Below are 20606 nucleotides of genomic sequence, written 5' to 3' on the forward strand. Positions count from 1 at the left end.
CCCCTCGCGCCTGCTCCACCACTCAATGAATGGCTGATTTGTAATACAGCTCCTTTTACCCATTTCTGCATCATATCCTTCCATACTCTTTACCTATCCTTTCCTCGCAAACACTGTTTGTTGACATTGTCACTGTGGAATTAATCCTGACTTGTATAACTTTTGGTGAAACAAGTATCTCATTCACTTAATATGCCTCCAGGTTCAAAGTGTTATCACCCATTTAAATGTAAGAAGCTAAATCATTCTCTCTTTATCCCAATGTTGAATGGGGTCAAAAGCTCAATTGTCGTTAGTGGTACTTTTCATCAAATCATCCACATGGCTTTCAGTTCAGTTTGAATTATTACTGTGAGAAATGCTCAAAGTTGAAGGAGGTGGCAGGGTGGGGGGGTAGCCCTGTGGTGTCATTGATCATACCCCTGCAACCAGATCAAATGGCCATTGATCAGAATCTCTGGGCTGATGCCACTGAATGGATGCAATGGGGGGAAGGACTTGGAAAAATAGGGAATTGTATTCTGATGCAGAAAATAAAAAGAGATAAGACCATAAGACATAGGAGCAGAAATTAGGCCAATCGGCCCATCGAGTCTGTTCCGCCATTCAATCATGGCTGATAAGTTTCTCAACCCCATTCTCCCGCCTTCTCCCCATAACCTTTGATCCCCTTACCAATCAAGAACCTATCTATCTCGGTCTTAAATATACTCAATGACCTGGCCTCCACAGCCTTCTGTGGCAATGAATTCCATAGGGATATTGGAAAATGCTCGGCAGGTCAGGCACCATCTGTCGAGATACAGGGTTAACTCTCCACAGACCCCTGATGGACATGGGAAAGGGTAGGACAGGGTATTCAGATCCTAAAAATTGTGCTCTCGCCTGCAACCTGCGCACTATCCCGGCCACCATAACCTTTATGTTGACAAATCGGGTCCTGGATGAGGCTCCCACTGAAAGCAGGCAGGGACCAAGTTAAGTTTTATAAAGCACAGCTTAGTGGGGATTCCTGATTTGGGGGAGGGGCTGGTGCTGGGATTTCCCTAAGGAATGGACAGCGGGATATTCATGCTGGAGATTCCCTGAAGATCAGGGCTTTGCAGGAATGGGGTGGCGAATGTGTTTGGAGGCTGGTCTTGCCTGGCAGAAATCACATGGAGGAAGGAGCTGACTAACAAGAAAAGGCTTAGTCAAATTTCAGAACTCTTCATGTACCAGGAGGAGCGGGAGTACTCCCTCTCCAACCCCTCCCCCCCGCCCCCACCCAAAACCCCTTCAGGGAAGTCCTTGTGCCCTCTCAAGCCCTGGTTGCCCCTGATTGCTGGGAATTAACAGACCCTGCCCCAATTGATGCCTAACAAAAAAAACACCCACCCCACCCACCCCCAACCCCCACCCCACCCACTCAAGCACTAAGCTCCCTGTGAGCAGCCAGATGGTCACTATTCTCTGGGGGCAGGATGGCCATGAATGTGCAGTGATGTCTTGAACTGAAGCCCTGCCATTAAGATTTGATAGCACACAACTCCTCCCACTAGGATATCAGTACCCTCCCCCACCACCCCCACACCCCACACCCCACATGGATATCACTACCATCTCCTGCATGGATATCACATTCCCACCTCCACTGGGATATCACATCTTCATAGGCACAGGACATCACTCTCCCTCCCCCTACTTAGATATGTACCTCCCCTACCAACCAGGATATCACACAATCCCTCTTCTCCCCCCAAAACCCACCCCACCCCACCCCATAAAACTTGAGGCCAACGTTTCAGTCAACAACCCTTCATTATCAAACTGAAGTGACTTAAGTGTTAAACCCCCCCCAACCCCCAATGGGTAGGAAGGAGCCAAGGGTGGGAGGGTCATTGGGCTTAAAAATTCTAACTGGGAACACAATTCCCAACCTGCTGCATGGTCTCATTGCTGTCTTTATGGAGTTTGTACATTTTATTAATATAAAATATATAATAAATTATTAAATCAGTGTCCCTGAGTGCAGCCGGGAGCCTGATTTAAGGTTGCCGCTTGCCGCCTCAGTTTCCCAAAGCTTGGCAAAGTAATGGTTGGGGGGGGGTGCGGTGGTGGTGGTGGAGAGGGTGGTGATAATCTAAGGAAGGGCCTCAAGAATCCCAGTCTGTGGCGTCCTGCCTTTCACACCAGGCAGCTGGTCATCCTGTCAAATTGCCTGGTTATTGGACAAGAAACAGATGGAAAGAATTATAATGAGATACCGCTGTTAAATTCAGCAGGACATCCATGTCACCAGCTTTGTCAGGTTCCTACCACTCACCATACCCACCCTAAATGTCAGACCTCAGACCTGCTAGCTCGGTTTCTCTCTCCCACAGATGCTGCCTGATCTGCTGAATGTTTCCCAGACGTTTCTGTTCTTATTTCTGATTTCCTGCATCCACAGAAATTTGCTTTTTGTTCCCTTCAAAATAAAATCAATCTGAGTTCAAACAAAAAACAAGACACTTCAATCTTTCCGTTTCTCAAATCAGGAAAACACTTTCTCCCAATCAACCTGGAAAGTAATGTGGTTAAAATTCTTCTAGTTCCTGGTGTGCCGAAAGGCATCAGCACAGAGTCTAAAATTCTAGGGAATAACCGCCTCCTTAGGAGAAACTATTTGTGGGAATGCACTAACTGAAAGGTTGATGGAAACTGATTTAATGGTAACTTTTAGAAGGGTATTGGATATACACTTGAAAAAGAAACATTTGCAGCGCTATGGGGAAAGAGCAGGAGAGCGAGACTAGTCAGAGCCAGCACTGGAATGATGGGTTGCATGACCTCCTCCTACAGCTTTATAGGGCATTGGTGAGATCACACATAGAGTACTGCATGTAGTATTGGTCACCTTACCTAAGGAGGGACAGACTTGCATTGGTGGTAGTTCAGAGAAGATTCACTCGGCTGATTCCTGGGATAAAGAGTTTGTCTTATGAGGGAAGGTTGATCAGATTGGGCCTATAGAAGAAGGAGAGGTGATCTTATTGAAACACACAGATTCTGAGGGGGCTTGACAGGGTAAATGCTGAGAGGATGTTTCCCCTTGTGGGATAGTCTATAAATGAGGGGCACAGTTTCAAAATAAGACAGAGGTGAATTGGAACTTTTTTCTCTCAGGGTCATTAGTGTTGGGAATTCTTTTTCCCAGTGAGCTGTGGAGACTGGATCATTGAATATATTCAAGGTTAAGTTAGACAGATTTTTGATCAGAAGGAAGTCAAGTTTTATGACAGGCAATTAAGGCCACATCAAATTAGTCACTCTTACTGACTGACTGACAGGGGCCTCGAGGGGCTGAATGGCCTAAACCTGCTCCTATTTCTTGTGTTCTTATGTGTTTGTATGTTCTGTGCATGAGCTCTGAATGATGATGTGATTCAGCAAGTCATATGCTTATGCAGCTGGGCATTGTGAACAAGCAAAGTTTATTTATTCATTCATGGGATGTGGACATCATGGCTAGACCAGCATTTATTATCCATCCCTAATTGCCCTTGAGAAGGCGGTGGTGAGCTGCCTTCTTGAACCACTGCAGTCCATGTGGTGTAGGTACATCCACAGTGCTGTTAGGGAGGGAGTACCAGAATTTTGACCCAGCCACAGTGAAGGAATGGCAATATATTTCCAAGTCAGGATGGTGAGTGGCTTGGAGGGGAACTTCCAGGTGGTGGCCTTCCCGTCTATCTGCTGCCCATGTCCTAGATGGTAGTGGTCGTGGGTTTGGAAGGTGCTGTCTGAGGAGCCTTGGTGAATTTTTGCATCCTGTAGATGGCACACACTGCTAATACTGTGTGTTGGTGGTGGAGGGAGTGAATGTTTGTGGATGTGGTGCCAATCAAGTGGACTGCTTTGTCCTGGACGGTGTCCAGCTTCTTGAGTTTCTTTTGCCCCTTTCAATCATAGTTTCAACGCAAACCAGGCATTTACAAAAATCTAATGAACAGAAGTGACAGCAGTGAAGTGGTTAAATAAGGAGACCGTAAGATTTGGTGATTGGAGCTGAAAGAGTAACAACGAGGGGATCTGAGCCTTTTTTTCGGGGGCTAACAGCTTCTCTGGGCTGGAGCTGTTGTTCATAACTTCAAGAGCCCATCCCAAGAGTAAATAAACCGAGAAATGTAAACAAGGCTGCAGGATGCAAATGAGGTTATGAAAAGCCAATAAGTTGAAAGTGAGCGCATCGAGGTGGAGACACAGCCAATGGGCCAGTGTGGAGGAGGGACCGAGGAGATCGGACCTCTATGCACAGGTGACTTAGTCTTCTCAGTGCGGGAGATATTTCGGGGAAGTCGATGTTTGCTTTGGAGGAGGCGGAGGAGAGTGAGAGTGCTGAATGTATTCCCGAAAGTGAGCTGCATTTTACCGTCACTCCGGCCGTGTGAAGATGCGGCAGGTACTGAGGTATCGCTAGCTGGTTTGTGCTTCCCGATCTGTGTCATTGTTTCGAGCGGCTAGTATGAACCTTAAAGCTGCGGTTCCTGACATTTGTGATCTATTGCGGGTCATATCCAGCGGGCAATGAATGTATATATATATATTTTTAACATTTATGGTGTTCCCCGGTGCAGCGCTCGTAACCCATTTATCATTTTAATAACCATTTTTTTAAAAATTGATTGCCGCAGTCGTTTCAGCCATGGCTCAAGGGAGAGATATACAGCACCCCCAGGGCTACTGCTGGAGTGGCATAAATAAAGAAAAAATTCCTGGCAAGCCGACCTAGGAGCAGAATGACTCCATTACCCTTCAGAGTGAGGACAGGCAGCACACCAAAACCAGAGGCTGGAGATCAACCTGAAGGGATTCATTGTGGTGGGGAGGTGGAGGAATATTTTAGAATTTGAAAAGTTTAGAGCCTTATTTGTTCTTTGAGAAAAGAAGGCTGTGAACGATTTGACAGGGGGAATCAAAATCCGGAGGAGTCTGGACAGAGTAGACAGGGAGAAACTGTTGCCAATTGTGAAAGGATTGTGAACGAGAGGGCACAGATTTAAAGAAATTGGAAAAGCAGTAGGAGAAAAAACTTTTGCACGCAGCGAGTGGTTAGAGTTTGGAACGCACTGCCTGAGAGCGTGGTGGAGGCAGGTTCAATCGAAGCATTCAAAAGGGAATTCGACTGTTATTTGGAAAGGGAGAAGGCGTAGGGTTATGGGGAGAAGGCGGGAGATTGGTACTAGGCGAATTGCTCATTCGGAGAGCCAGCACTGACACGATGGGCCAAATGGCCTCCTGTGCTGTAACAATTCTGTGTTGCGAATAAGGGTGCACCAACCACATGAGCAGAAAATGATGCCATAATCCACTAGAGAAGTTTGTACTTTAATGTTTGAACAGCAATGGTTTTCATATTTGTAATGTTGCCACAGTTAAAGGGAGACTTGCATTTATATAGTGCCTCAGAAGGGCCCAAAGTATGTTAGAGCCAATGAAGTACTTTTGAAGTATACTGACTGTTGTAATGTAGGAAACGCAGTAGCCAGTTTGCAAACTACCAGCTTCCACAAACAGCAATGTGATAGATGACTAGATAATCTTGCTTTTGTTTTAGTGAAGTTGGCTGAGGAATAAATACTGGGGAGAACTTCACTACTTTTCTTCAAAAGAGTTACATTCACCTGAGAAGGCAATGGGGGCCTTGATTTAATGTCTCATCTGAAGGACGCTACCTGTGTTATGGGCTTCAGTCTCTGGAGAGAGGCTGTTTCTCCTGGCTGGAGAGCCTAGAACTAGGGGGCATAGCCCTTGGACAAGGGGTCAGCCATTTAGGACTGAAATTAGAATTTTTTTCACTTGGAATGTTGTGAACCTTTGGAATTCTCTATCCCAGAGAGCTGTGGATGCTCAGTTGTTGAGTATATTCAAGACTGAGATTTTTTTCAATCATTGGATGTAGGTGCTGCCACTGGCCTTGATCAGAGGACACTTAAGAGTCAACCATATTGCTGTGGTCTGGAGTGACATGTAGGCCAGACAGCAGATTTCCTTCTCTAAAGGCGCATTAGTGAACCAGCTTGTTTTCTTACAACAATCAACAATTAGACTGTTAATTCCAGATTTTTATTGAATTCAAATTCCACCACCTGCCATGGTGGGATTTGAACCCAGATCCCCAGAGCATTACCCTGGGTCTCTGGATTAGTAGCCCAATACCACTACACCATCGCCTCCCCTGAGATCAATAAACGTTTGGAAATCAAGGGATAAGGGGATCAGGTGGTAAAGTGGAGTTGAGGTCGAAGATCAGCCATGATCTTATTGAATGGAGGAGCAGGTAGGGGGGCGGCCTTATGGCCTACCCCTGCTACTATTTCTGTTGTTCTTTTGTAACCCACAACCATCTGACGCGGAATTGAGGGTGCTACCCACTGACCATGACTGAAATTTGACCCTGTGTCAGGTTTGACTTTTAGGAGGTTGTCTGACGGTTGCAAAGGACCTAACTGTGCCTGAGAGTCAGCAATACAGGAAGAATGTGGGCTTGCATGGAGAAAGTTCTGCCGAAGCTGAGATGTCCTCCTTTGATTTCACAATGTCACAATGCCATCAGATGGACTGTGGATCAAAGTACCAGCTAGCTAATTCTTGAAAGAACATTCCTGTACTCCTGGTGTGAGGAATAATTTCCTTATATCACGAGCCTTGCTTGCATTGGTATGCCTGTCAACTCACCAGCATTGTGGTTATGAATAATATTCTTTCGATGATGACATGGGACCTAGCAAGTTACTTGCTTTTATATGGCACTGATGGATGAGAGATGGCTCATGTGTCTCAGCTAAATAGTGCAGCTCCTGTTCATTTTTCGTAAAGCAGATGAAGTAGCTAGGGGTAGGAGGGTTGAAAATCAAAGCCAAACAATGCTCTTGCACTTGCTCTTTGTTTCTCCTGTTGTTCAATGCCTGTCACTAAACCACACCTAGTTCTCATCCTTACTAGAGAGGTACCACACATGGCCCAGGACTAGGGTTGCCAACTCTGAACAGACACGTTCTTGGAGGTTTCATCACATAACCCCAACCCCCCTCCTCCCCCACCTCCAACTGCCCTGCTCAGCCCGTTTTATTTCTCTCCCTCTCCAATATATTTGTAACTAATTATTAAAAATGTCCAAAAAAAATGTAAAACAAACGAATGGTTTTAATCCTATGTTACCTTAAAGGTGACACCCTGAAGAGTAAGGGTGGAATTTTACGCAGCAGGATTTTACAGTCCTGCCAAAGTCAATGGACTTTTAAAGGGCTCACTGCATTTTGCAGCCCTGCCCCCATTGAGAAGGGACCATAAATTTCCACCCTAAATCCTGGGAAGACTCTGGGAATATCCTGGAAGGTTGGCAACCCAAGGCAGGAAGGAATCTAAGCCATATTGTGTGCACCATAATATGGGAGCAGGGTTTAATATGAGCTGTTACAGGACCAAAATGTGAATCACATGCTCATTGAAAATTGAAGACAATTGTAGTGCTCCTGAGATGAACTAAAATAACATAAACTTGGGATAGTTTTAATTTGACCGATTGTATAAAATGTCCGATATTGAATTCACCCTCAATTTAAACCCTGTCCGATTTCCTTTCAAAAGAGAACTGGGGGAGGATTGGGTGAGATAAAGCAGGTAGCTAATTTGATATCGTCCACTTTATACCATTGCCCAAAGTTAAAATTACCCCCACTGTACTCTCTCTAGATCTGTACGATGCCATTGGGAAAGAGTGTCGCCTGGATTTGATATTACACTGCAACTTTTTTATATTTTATTTCAGTCTCTTACATCGTAGAGGCTTTTGCCTTCAACAACACCAACCTCTCACCCCAACCGCCCCCCTCTCCGGACCCTGCTACCTGGCTTTGGACCTGAGATGAGAGCCTCATGTCAACATCAGAGAATAAATTCAGCAGGGAGAATTTTAGCACTGAGAATTGCTGGATGGGAGCATAAGTTTGGAGAATTGTGCATAGAGATTGGTCATTAAAATTAATAATTGGAAAACTGGAGGTCCACGGATTGGATGCACTGAACTATACATCCAAATTAATCCACATTACCTCTTAGTATGGCTTTGCGCTGAGAATTTAGCCTCCTCAAATTCCTCGTACGTCAGGCACTGATTTCAGCAAAAGGGTTAGCTAGTTGTTCAAGACATTTGATGACATAATCTGACGCTCTGAAGAAAAGTTGGCATCAACTTAGGTGAAACTTGTATCGAGCCTTCGTGAGACCAAGGACTGCCTTAGACAGTTCTGGTCTTCAGATTGTAAAAATGCTACAGAGACACTGGTGATGATGCAATGAAGATTCACAAGGATGACTTCGGAACTGAAGGGTTATATTTATCAGGAAAGGTTGAACAGGTTTTCTCTTTAAAGGCTGAGACATGACCTAATAGAGGCCTTCACAATTATGAAGGGTTTGATAGGTAGGCAAAGCACTGATGTTTCCAATTGTGGGGGTGACTAAAACTAGGGCCTGTAAGTCTACGATTGTCACCAATAAGTGCAACAGGAAATTCAGGAGAAACTTCTTCATCCAAAGAGTGGTTAGAATATGGAAATTACAAGGCGTAATTGAAGAGATTTGCATAGATACTTTAAGGGGAAGCTAGATAAACACATAAATGAAGGAGGAATAGAAGGTTATGCTGATTGGGTTGGATGACGAAGAGATAGGAGGAGACTAATGTGGAGCATAAAGGCCAGTATTTCCCAGTTGGGCCGAATGTCTATTATGGTAAATTCAATGTAATGTGGTTTATATCTTAACAGCCTAAAAACCAATTGTTTGGCTGAATGGATCTGTTCTTGTGACCAGTACACTAAAGAGAATTTTACACTTGCTTGCATGATAGACATTTTGTGTGTTGCTATTTAAGTGATCATTTCAAATTACTACTGTTACTATCATCAGCAGTGACAGACTTATAGTCACCATATCACCTTAATATTGTACAAATTCTGATTGCTGTCCCAGAAACGATCCAAATTCTCTCAAGTGTACTGCTGTGTGTTTTTCTAATTGATTCTCCATATGTGGACTTCACTGGAAAGGCCAGAATCTGTTGCCCAGTCATAATTGCCCTTGGGAAGGTGATGATGGAGTTTCTTCTGGAACTACTACTGTCATGTGCTGAAGGTGCTCCCACATTGCTGCTAGTTAGGGAGTTCTAGGATTTTGACCCAATGATGGTATAGCAGCAATTGCAGCTAAAAGGACAAAAAAGTAACTCATGATAAGGTAAAGCTGGCTGGTAGTTTCCCCATCCCTTCTTTCATGGCAGTCTCATTTCATTGTAACCCCTCATTGTTCTGGATAATGACAATAGCTGAAACCTTATAATGTAAACAGAGCATTGCTGTTCCTTCTTCATAATGTAAACAGCATTTCTTGTACTAATTAAGGGAAGGTTTTATTGTACAGACTTTACAACTGTTGCTGTTTTTCCATTGCAATCTGGTTTTATCATCCTTGTCCTGACTTTTTAAAAATGTATTCCTTCATGGGATGTGGGCATCACTGGCTAGGCCAGCATTTGTTGTCTGTCTCTAATTGCCCTTGAAGAGCAACAGTATACCAACAGTCATCTGATGTTTAGAATTATTCCTTTCTCTGGGCATAATGCACTTCTAACCATTACACTGAGCCATTTGGATGAGATCCTAGTCCCGATCTTGGCTTTGTGCTGAGATGGTTGGCCTCAAACTGAGTAGTGAGCAGTGAGCAAAGGTACAGGCACAGCCATTTAGTCCCCCAAGCCTGTTTGCCATTCATTGAGCTCATGGCTGACCTGGGGCCCAACAACATGTACCCACATTACCCCAAATCCCTGAATACCTTTGGTTGACAAAAATCTATCTTGGAAAATCTAGCAATGGATCTAGTGGGCTGCAGTTGGTTTTAGAACACCAAGATTTGCGAGGGTGGGGGAGGGGGGAAAAACATTCTGGACTCCTACTTCTGATTTCAATGCCCTGAGTTCTAAAGGCAGGCCGGCAGATGTAGAGTTCAGCAGAGGACAGGATTAGGTTCCCCTGACTGTTTGTAAGCACTCAATATCTAGGTTGACACATAGCCTTTGTTGGCAATTACTGCCAAGACACCCGATTTAAAAGAAAGAAAGTGCTTGCAAAGGAGTAAACCATGAAGAGTTGGCTGGGATAGGTTAGGGAGGGATGGGGTGGCAGTGGAGGGTGTGGGGGTGGATAAACATCAGCGGAGGCAATTCTGCGACTTGAAACATGGGTGGAGTCGCAATCTTCTTTGCCCTGTCTCTCCAGTGCTGTACCCAGTACTCCAGGCTGCTGTTGCGAGCACTGTACCAAGAGAGGCCTATTGAAGTTAGTAAGTAAACTGTCAGTATGGAAAACATCTCTCTCATTGTTCAACACACTTTCAAGGCCCTGATGATGCACAGTGCTGTGTAAGTTCAGCTTTGCTGCTTTACCCTCATATAAATCATTTTGAATTCGTTACTTAAACAAGTTGTGCGCTTAAATTTTAGTATAACTAAGACATTATTTTTTATTAAACTGTAAAGGTATCACTGCAATGCTCACCCTTGGAATTTTTCCACAGCTAGATCCATCATCATAGCTTCATAAATCAGCTGTTTTATATATACTGTACATAAATTACTGCAGTACTTACACTGGATGCAGGATTGGACAGCCTGGGTGGTAACTAAATGTTTTACTGTTGTTACACTGAGATATTCCACCACAGAGTTGCCCTAAAATAGTAACATTTTAAAAGGAGGGACTTTCTGCTTTAAGAGTGCTTATGTTACAAGGCGCACAATCGCTCTTCGATTTCAGGCCACCCATATGAAACGGTGTAATGCAAAGAACTTTGAGATTATTCTCAAATCCCCCACTCCTAAAGCTGTCTTCCACTCCCACCACCAGCCCACCTGGGAATAAAACCGAACAGGGTAGAGTTTAACTTTATGTATTCATGTAAAATGGGTGATATGGTAATGGAAAACCATTTTGCTTTACCTTGTGCCAGGCTAATTTCAATTAAAATAAAAACTAGGGGAGATATATAATGGGTTTCCAGTTTGCTATTCCTATTTTACACTGTTGCACAAAGTCAAATCTACCCCCTTATGATCAGATAATGCTTTTGACTTAAAGAGGACCCTAAGAAGCTTTCACTGATAGGTGCATTGAAAACAAGAGACCAAGCCAAGGAAGAAGAGCTTGGGAGAAGTGACCAAAGGTGTCTGGGGAGGGAAATCCAAAGAGTAGACACAGGTGCCTGATGGCTTTGCCATCAGTGGTGGGACTAAGAGATGGGTGATTCACAAGAGCTCAATCGGAGAATGGATAGAAGATATTGAGGAGGATTACATTTCAGAGATAGGGTGGGATGAGGTCATGGAGCAATTTAAGGATGAAGAGTATAGACTTGACTTGGAGAAAAGAAGGTAACTGACGCGCAATGGGCGAGCAAGATTTGATAATAAACAAGATAATTGTGGCAGATATTGTTCAAATTAGGGTTTATGAAGAATTTAGGCTAAGAGAATAGGAATAGTTGAGTCTGGGGGTGAGAAAGACCTGAATAATGTTTCAAGTTGGTCTTTAAGGAGGAGATGGTTCGGTACAGTTAAGGTACATTCCAACGATGAGGGAAAGATAGGACAAGTAAAGCTCTGTATACTGAGAGACAGTAAGATCAAGCAGAAAAAGGCCTTTTTTTTTGCCTTTTGATAGATGTGACAGACATTTAGGTTGGTAATATGAAGGTTTGAAGGATCAATTTTCAAACTAACTTCCCTCATAACATCCTTGTACTGTTTGAGAAAATCTTAAGATAAAAATATACAAACATTTAGAAACCAAAAAAACCCATTATTTTAATGAAAACTCATCCATCTTTCATGGATCTTATTACCACTCAGCTAATATTTCACATTATCTCGCAATCTCATCTCTCTTTCCAACCATGTATATTTGTCTTTTGAACTCATTTATATTGTCAGTGTCATTGGATTCCCTGGTAGCCAAGTTCATAATTCTACAACTGACCCCTTAAGTGAAACAGTTCATCTGCCTTCCCCGTTTTCATCTAAAATCCTAATTGTTTGCTTGTGCCCCTTGCTATTTGAACAAATTTACCACAATTATCAAATTGTTGGGATTAACTTTGGCAATTCCCTTTATAACGTTGAAAACTTCTGGATTCCACCAGGGCAACTCAGCTCCTGGTTCAAGCATGGATAAAAGGCGGAACTCCAGACGTGAGATAAGTGACTGCCCTTGACATCAAGGCCACGGAGTCCTAGCAAAACTGGGGTCACTTGGAATCAGGGAATACTCTCCACTAGTTGGAGTCATACCTAGCACAAAGGAAGATGGTTGTAATTGTTGGAGGTCAATCATCTCATGTCCAGGATGTCACTGCAGGAGTTCCTCAGGGTAGTGTCCTAGGCCCAAGCATCTTCAGATGCTTAATCAATGACCTTCATTCCATCATATGGTCAAAAGTGGGGATGTTTGCTGATGATTGCACAATGTTCAGCATCATTCACCACCCCTCATACTGAAGCAGTCCATGGCTAAATGCAGCAAGACCTGGATAATATCCAGGCTAGGGCTGACAAGTGACATGTAACATTTGTACCACACAAGTGCCAGGCAATGGCCATCTCCAACAAGAGAGAATCTAACCATCGCCTCTTGACATGCAATGGCATTACCATCACTGAACCGCCCACTATCAACATCTTGGGGGTTACCATTGATCAGAAACTGAACTGGACTAACCATATAAACACTGTGGCTACAAGAGCAGGTCAGAGGCTAGGAACCCTATGACAAGTAACTCACCTCCTAACTCCCAAAGCCTGTCCATCATCTACATGGCACAAGTCAGGAGTGTGATGGAATACTCTTCCCTTGCCTGGATGAGTGCAGCTTATTGGCTCCACATCCACAAACAATCACTCCCTTCACCACCGACACACAATAGCAGCAGTCTGCACCATCTACAAGATGCACTGCAGGATCTCACTAAGGCTCCTTAGACAGCACCTTCCAAACCCACAACTACTACCATCTAGAAGGACAAGGGCAGCAGACACATGGGAACACCACCACCTGGAAGTTCCCCTCACCATCCTGTCTTGGAAATACATCACCGTTCCTTCACTGTTGCTGGGTCAAAATCCTGGGACTCCCTTCCCAACAGCACTGTGGGTGTACCTACACCGCATGGACTCCAGCGGTTCAAGAAGGCAGCTCAGTACCACCTTCTCAAGGGCAATTAGTGGTGGGCAATAAATACTGGCCGAACCAGTGATGCCCACATCCGTTGAATGAATTTTTAAAAATTCCCTCCTAAAGTCTCCACTTTTTCATAGGAAAACAAGTAACAACAGTAAAATACTGCAATGCTGCAAATCTGAAATTAACACAGAAAACACTGGAAATACTCAGTGGGATCTGTGGAGAGTGAAACCAAGTTAACATTTAACAATGCTGAAAGGTCACAGACTTGAAATATTGGACTGGATTATACACAAGGGCTCCCCGTATCCCCGTTTAAATGTTAGGGGCGAGTCTGCCTCCACTTGGCTGCCTTGCCCGACTGACGTCTGTCTCCAGGAGCATGTCCCACCTCTTAGACCTGCCGGCTAATCAGAGGCCAGTGGCTCTGTGTCACAGCAGGATTGGTGGCTACTGCTGGTATTGAAGAGGAACCATAGATGCCCTAAACACAGTTAGGTCTGGGATCTCACTGGGAATGGGTTGGCAAGTCCTGGCGAGAGGGGTTGGGGGACATGTTGGACAGGGTGGATGTGGGGAAGCAAAACTGTGGATGGGGGGAATGCCTCAGATTGGCAGGGACCCAGGAAGGATGCACCCCCACCCCCCCCCCCCCCCCCCCCCCCCCCCCCCCCCCACCCTCTCCATTGACCAGCAGCCCAAAGGGTTAAACCTGCTGAGTTACATGTTAAGTGCAGGCGTCTCCCGCTAGCTGTTAAATCGGGCATTCGTTTCTTTTCTTATTTGTTCATGGTACGTGGGCATCACTGGCTGGGCCAGCATTTATTGCCCATCCTGAGTTGCCCTTGAGAAGGTGTTGGTGAGCTACCTGCTTGAACCACTGTAGTCCATGCGAGGTGTTGGTACAACCATAGTGCTGTTAGTGAGGGAGTTCCAGGATTTTGACCCAGCGATAGTGAAGCAACAGCGATATATTTCCAAGTCAGGGTGGTGAGTTGTTTGGAAGGGAACTTCCAGATGACAATGTTCCCATGTGCCTGCTGCACTTGTCCTCCTAGATGGTAGTGGTCATGGATTTGGAAGAAAGGAGCTTTGGTGAGTTCCTGCAATGTGTTTTGTAGATGGTACACACTGCTGCTACTGTGCATCAGTGGTGGAGGGAGTGAATGTTTGTGGATGTGGTGCCAATCAAGCGGGCTGCTTTGTCCTGGACAATGTCAAGCTTCTTGAGTGTTGTTGGAGCTGCACTCATTAGGCAATTGCCCACTTAAGGCCCTCAATTAAGTCATGGGCAGATGGCCTACCCAATGACTCCCCTGCTGGTGGGGGAATGGGGGCAGTCGGGCCCATCACTGTTGGCACAGCACCTTCATTTTCAGGTCCACCCACCTGTTTTCCAGCCCACATGTGTCCTGTAAAATTCAGCCCATTAACTATTTTTCGCTCCACATAGGCTGCCAAACCAGCTGAGTATTTCCAGCATCTTCTGTTTTTATCCCAACTTCCTTGTGGTGTAGGGGGATGAGCATGACTGATCAGTAACAACATCAGAAGGAGAATGAGAGTGGGTAAGAGAGCTTGAATTGTGTTGCATTGAAAGATAACTGTGCATTATCACAATTTTTGTCTGTTGGATTGAAGATGGTGAGCTAATGATTGCTTCTGTCTGCTTGGGTGGATTTGAAAGATCTATTTGGAGAGGCCGTGGAGTTGTCCCAGTGCCTGGGCCAACATTCCTCCCTCATTTAACATTGAAATTGACTGATCAATCACCTTAAAAGGAAAACTGCAAGTAATAAGAATCTGAAAGAAAATCGAAAAATGTGTGAAGATGTGTAGTCAGCAGTGAAAAGATAGGCTCTGTAGGCTTTTGTATCAGAATCAGTCATTCGTTTAATTTGCTGTCAATGGTATCCTGCTGTGTGCAATTTTGCTACTACATTTGCTCACACAACAATGACTGTAACTCACAAGAAATTCACAAAGTGCAGCATTTTAGGAAATCTAGTGGACATGTTAGGGCACAATACAAATGCAAGTGCTTCCTTTCAAGCAGACATGGTAATCAATTCCCCCTCTCAGAACACCAACAATTACGTATGCCAAACATTTGTGCTTCTATTTTTCTTGAAGACAGTCTCCCTTTAAGAAAAAAGCAAACTCAGGAGTGTATTTGATTTTCCACATCATAGTAAAGAGCTGTTAGAGCACTGGGGATATTCCATCTGAATGCAGGTTGGAGTGCTGGCTGCCCATTGAGCCTGTTTACATAGTTGGTAGAGGAACAGTACTGCCAGCAAATAGCCAGTCGAGCGCCGCTGACAGTTTTGACATGTGTGCTGCAGAATGTCCTTTAACCCCTCCCAGCTCCTGTGTGAGAGTACATATATCTTCCTGCATTGCAGTTTGCCACTTGTACAGTGACAAGGTTAGCAGCAGGTTGTGAGGAAACCCTGCCATAGAAAACTCCCCAAGCTCATTATACTTCACAGCAAGGGATGAATTTGAAAACTGTAAGGGCTTTTGCTAGCTTCCTAGGACGTTAATTTTCCAGTCAAAACCTAGATGTACCAGAAGGATACCTAAGGTACGATTTATTTCTTTCTTCTATAGTTTATTTTATTTTGAATGGATCTGTTACCCAAGAGCTGAATGTGCAGCCGACAATTGATAAACGGGCTTATTTTCATTACTGGGCTCGAGAACATTAAAGATTTTGTTCACTGAGGTGTGGAGCTCTTGTGTGCAGTAATGCTACAGATGCTGCATTTATTCTGTGGCTTGTGTGGTTTTCAGCTGGCTAACCTCTGATAGAAGCGTACGAACAGGAGTCGGCCATTCAGCCCCTCGAACCCAGCATTCAGTTAGACCACAGCAGATCTGCATTTTAATTCTGATTTTACCCATCTTGATTCTGTCACCCTTAATACCCTTATAGAATCAGGATTGTTACAGCACAGAAGAAAGCCTTTTGTCCCGTCATGGCTGTGCTGGTTCTTCGAATAAGCAACGTACCTACTGTCACTCCACCGCCTTCTCCCCATAGCCCTTCATGTTCTTCCTTTTCAGATAATAAAATCCCCTCCTTAAATGCCTTGATGCTTCCACCACACTATCTGATTGCGCGTCCCATATCTTAACCACTCGCTGTATGAAAAAGTTTTTCCTCATGTCTCCATTGTTTCTTTTACCAATTATCTTAAATCTGTGCCCTCTCATTCGCGACCCTTCCACCAGTGGGAACAGTTTCTCTCTATCCACTCTGTTCAGACCCCTCGTGATTTTGAACACCTCCATCAAATTCCCTCTCAGCCTTCTTTTCTCCCAGGAAAACGGTCTCAACCTCTTGGATCTATCTCCACAACTGGTTCCAGGGATGAGGAATTTCATTCTTGTGAATCTTTTCTGCACCCTCTCTAATGCCCGGTGCCCTTGCCAATATTTACCCCTCAAGCAACTTTGCTAAAAAGAGGTTATCTAGTTAGTATTGCCATTTGTCAGACTTTGGCCTTAAAGTGTCTTGGGATGTCCTAAGGTCATAAAATATAAATACAAATGATTATTATCTATTTTTTTTCCCTTTACTGCAAAGAGCAGCTCTGCTGCCCTGACTCCAAAGTCAGAACTCACATTGGTGGACCTCCGATGCTGTCAGGAATAAAGGATGCCTAGTAGGGAAGATTCGGGGAACTGGCATGCAGATATTGTTCTCCCATGACCTAAGCTACAGAATGGTTGCCTTTATATAGCATCTTATCACATCACTTAGAAACGTCAACAAGCACCTCACATGCACCAGATTCTATGAAGTGCAACGAGGGAGCAAATTTTCTTTTCCAGTCTTGCAGAATGTAACCTTTAATATTAACAGCAACTTTTATTTATATGCTATCTTTAACATAATAAAACGTCCCAAGGTGCTCCACAGGTGTGTTATAAAGCAAAATTTGACACTGAGCCAAGCAAGGTATTTGGGCAGGTGACAAAATGTTTGATCAGGAGGTAGGCTTTAAAAGGAGCATGTTAAAGGAAGAAAGAGGGATGGAGGGGTGGAGATGTTTGGCAAGGGAATTCCAGAGCCTAGTTTAACACCACAAGACATGAATTATAATTGGAAATGCAAAAGAGATGCTTCCTCTTGTGATGAAAGTCCAGTTTCAGTATGAGCTCATTAATGTATGGGTATTCAGGTACTAAACCGTGCATCAAGGCCTTCAGGCTATTGCTCGATCTCTGATATTGTTTTTGGCACTAACATATTGGAAGTTGAAGGTTTTGCATTCTTTGAAGTTTTGATTTGAACTCAAGTGGAGCATGGTGTGAGCACAGTAATGCCAACAACAGTTTGTGCTTTTCCCCTGTCCCGCTCTAGCAGCCCCCATTCTGGTGGGCCAATATTAATCCTTTAACCAGGACCACAAAAAAAATTGAACTGGTCATTACCGATTATGGGATCTTGCTGTACGAAAACTGGTTGATGCAGTGTCATGGGATCTTTACATCCACCTTCGAGGGCAGGCAGGTCCTTGTTTAACCTTTTATCCAAAGATAGAGGAATTTGAATTGGGCTTTCCATCTCTCTAATACAAAAAACAAATCATTCCTAGTCTTTCCATTTGCAGCCTGCATATTTCTACATCAGGGCAGTTGGTGGGTGCCATTGGATGAAACGGGGATGGTGCAGAAAAGATTCACTGGAGTGGCTCCAGGGATGAGGGACTTCAGTTAAGTGGATAGATTGGAGAAGATGGGGTTGTTCTCCTTGTGGAAGAGAAAGTCAAGAGGAGATTTGATTGAAATGGGGGCCACGCCAAGTGAGCAAACTGGCACGTAAACCCTTGTTGAGTTGCTGCAGTGCATCATGCACTGTGTATTGGTGGTGGAGGGAGTGAATGTTTGTGGATGTGGTGCCAATCAAGCAGACTGCTTTGTCCTGGATGGTGTCAAGCTTCTTGAATGTTGTGGGAGCTGCACTCATCCAGGAAAGGGGAGAGTATTCCATCACACTCCTGACTTTTGCCTTAAAGATGATGGACAGGCTTTGGGGAGTCAGGAGGTGAGTTGCTCATCACAGAATTCCCAGCCTCTAACCTGCTCTTGTAGCCACAGTATTTATATGGCTAGTTCAGTTCAGTTTCTGGTCAATGGTAACCCCCCAGGAGGTTAATAGTGGGGGATTCAGCGATAATAATGCCATTAAATGTCAAGGGGTGATGGTTAGATTCTCTCTTGTTGGAGGTGGTCATTGCCTGGCACTTGTGTGGCACAAATGTTACTTGCCACTTGTCAGCCCAAGCCTGAATGTTGTCCAGGTCTTGTTGCACATAGGCACAGACTGCTTCAGTCAATATTTAAACATTAGCCAATATCCTTAAAATATATTATTGGGTCATCATCACAATGCTGTTTGTGGGATCTTGCTGTGTGAAAACTGACTGCCATGTTTCCTGCATTACAAGATTGACCATACTTCAAAAGTATTTCATGAAATTGTAAAGCATTTTTGGATGTCCTGAGCTAAAGAAAGGTTCTATGTAAAGCACTATTCTTTACTAGTTAGTAAGAATGGCCAAACGAAGCATATCCTCATCTCAACTGGTTGTTAAACTCATTGACCTAAGCTCTGTTACAAACCCATTCTTGATGGGGTTGCATGCAGTATTCCTTCCCCTTCGGGCTGTCAATGCTCCAGATTGCCCTGGAGTATCTAGGTATTGAAGACTAGTCTCTCGGACACTGTTAATATTGCTGGAAAGAGAGGCATGTTGCTGAAGATTTTCATCTTGCACTGATCACGACAAACCCAAGAATCCCAAATTTCAAACAATGACAACAATTTACACCACAGGAGAAAAGGATTTCATGAAATTGTAAAGCATTTTTGGATGTCCTGAGCTAAAGAAAGGTTCTATGTAAAGCACTATTCTTTACTAGTTAGTAAGAATGGCCAAACGAAGCATATCCTCATCTCAACTGGTTGTTAAACTCATTGACCTAAGCTCTGTTACAAAGCTCTGGTTGGTAAGTCAACTCTGATTACCCATTGCTTTGCCATGGATAAAGGAATAGGAACAGTAGGTTCTCCAAGCTCCCGGGTAACTCAAATAAGGCGCAAGGCTTGAACATATTCCATTTGTTTGCAGAGAAAGGGTCCCTGATGAGCCATTACTTTGAGCGTGACATTCTTGAATTGATTGTTAGTGTAGCTATTGGCGCACTTAGAATTGCTCAACAAGTGCTGCCCAATTGCAGAATTGCATCTTTCAACAGATTTTTTGTTGTTTGTTTTACAAGTATGGGCTGATTGAGCACAGTCTGTACTCTGCCAATAGCTACACTAACAACCAATTTAAGACAAACAGTTGAGCTCTTAACATGGCTCATTCACATTTGCCAAAAGTGACAAACGCTCATTCATAGGGACCCATTCTCTGCAGACAAAAAGAATATGTTCAAGCCTTGTGCCTTTTTTAAATTACCCATGAACTTGAGGAGCCCATAGTTCCCCCTTGCTGTCTCCATGGCAAAGCCTCATCCAATCAGAGTCAACTTGCCAACCAATCATCACTCTTCTATCCTGTAGTATAAATTGTTGTGATCATTTGAAATTTAGCATTCCTGTGTCTGTCCTGCTGAGTGTAAGACGAAAAGCTTCAGAATAGGTCTCTCTTTTTGGCAATATTCAAGTTCTGCACCATCAAGGTTTGTAGACACTATTTTCAGTAATCCAGGAGAAAAATCAGTAGAGCACAAAACAAGATTTTGTTCTTTGCATTTTCTTTGAACACCTTTTGTTTATTAGTTATAAAAAATATTAGAGTTGTTGGAGATGATGGAGAAAAGATGTTTCATTATTGAGTAATAGAGTTAGCTCCCCTTTCATTTGGTCACTGAAAACAGATGAATGGCCTTCTTGATGAAAAGTCATCAACCTGAAACATTGACTCTCTCTTTTGCTATTACACAGATACTGCCTGAGTTGCTGAGTATTTCCAGCATTTTCTGTTTTTGTTTCTGGTTTCCGGTCTCCGCAGTATTTAGCTTTTGCGTTTGTGTGGGTGTTAGGCTGGTTTGAGGTGGGAGGATGTGATGAGACCTCCTAGACAATCTATTAGGAAGCCTTCATTCAGAAGTAACAAGACCACTAGACAAGTTGGCCTTGACATCTCTGATGTTACTTGCACCAGAAACATAACTAAGCCAGTCTGAGAGAGACTGCCTGTGAATACACCAAATTCCCAAGTTAAACAGAGACAATTTGTTCCTAGTCAGTCACACACTACAAAGGAAGGTGTCTCACCCAGCATCTCTTAGAAATTTGACTTTGATGTGTTGAATGCAAGCCAAGAA

At 43.9% G+C, this 20606-nt stretch overlaps 1 protein-coding gene across 4 annotated transcripts in view; it reads left to right on the plus strand.

Annotated features, from left to right (window-relative positions):
- The first annotated feature begins 4233 nt into the window (after positions 1-4233).
- The window catches only part of LOC121285277 (leucine zipper putative tumor suppressor 3-like), a 56819-nt gene continuing 40446 nt past the window's right edge, over positions 4234-20606 (plus strand). The window contains exon 1 of one of the 4 annotated variants that reach the window (XM_041201913.1): positions 4234-4279. The gene's annotated coding sequence lies outside the window, so the exon portion shown is untranslated. Of the gene's footprint in view, positions 4280-4304; positions 4432-15686; positions 15844-20606 lie in introns of those variants that run through there. The other 3 variants (XM_041201815.1, XM_041201847.1, XM_041201722.1) reach the window with 3 other exon arrangements.

Source organism: Carcharodon carcharias, chromosome 1 (genome assembly GCF_017639515.1).
Source record: "Carcharodon carcharias isolate sCarCar2 chromosome 1, sCarCar2.pri, whole genome shotgun sequence".
Taxonomy (NCBI): domain Eukaryota; kingdom Metazoa; phylum Chordata; class Chondrichthyes; order Lamniformes; family Lamnidae; genus Carcharodon; species Carcharodon carcharias.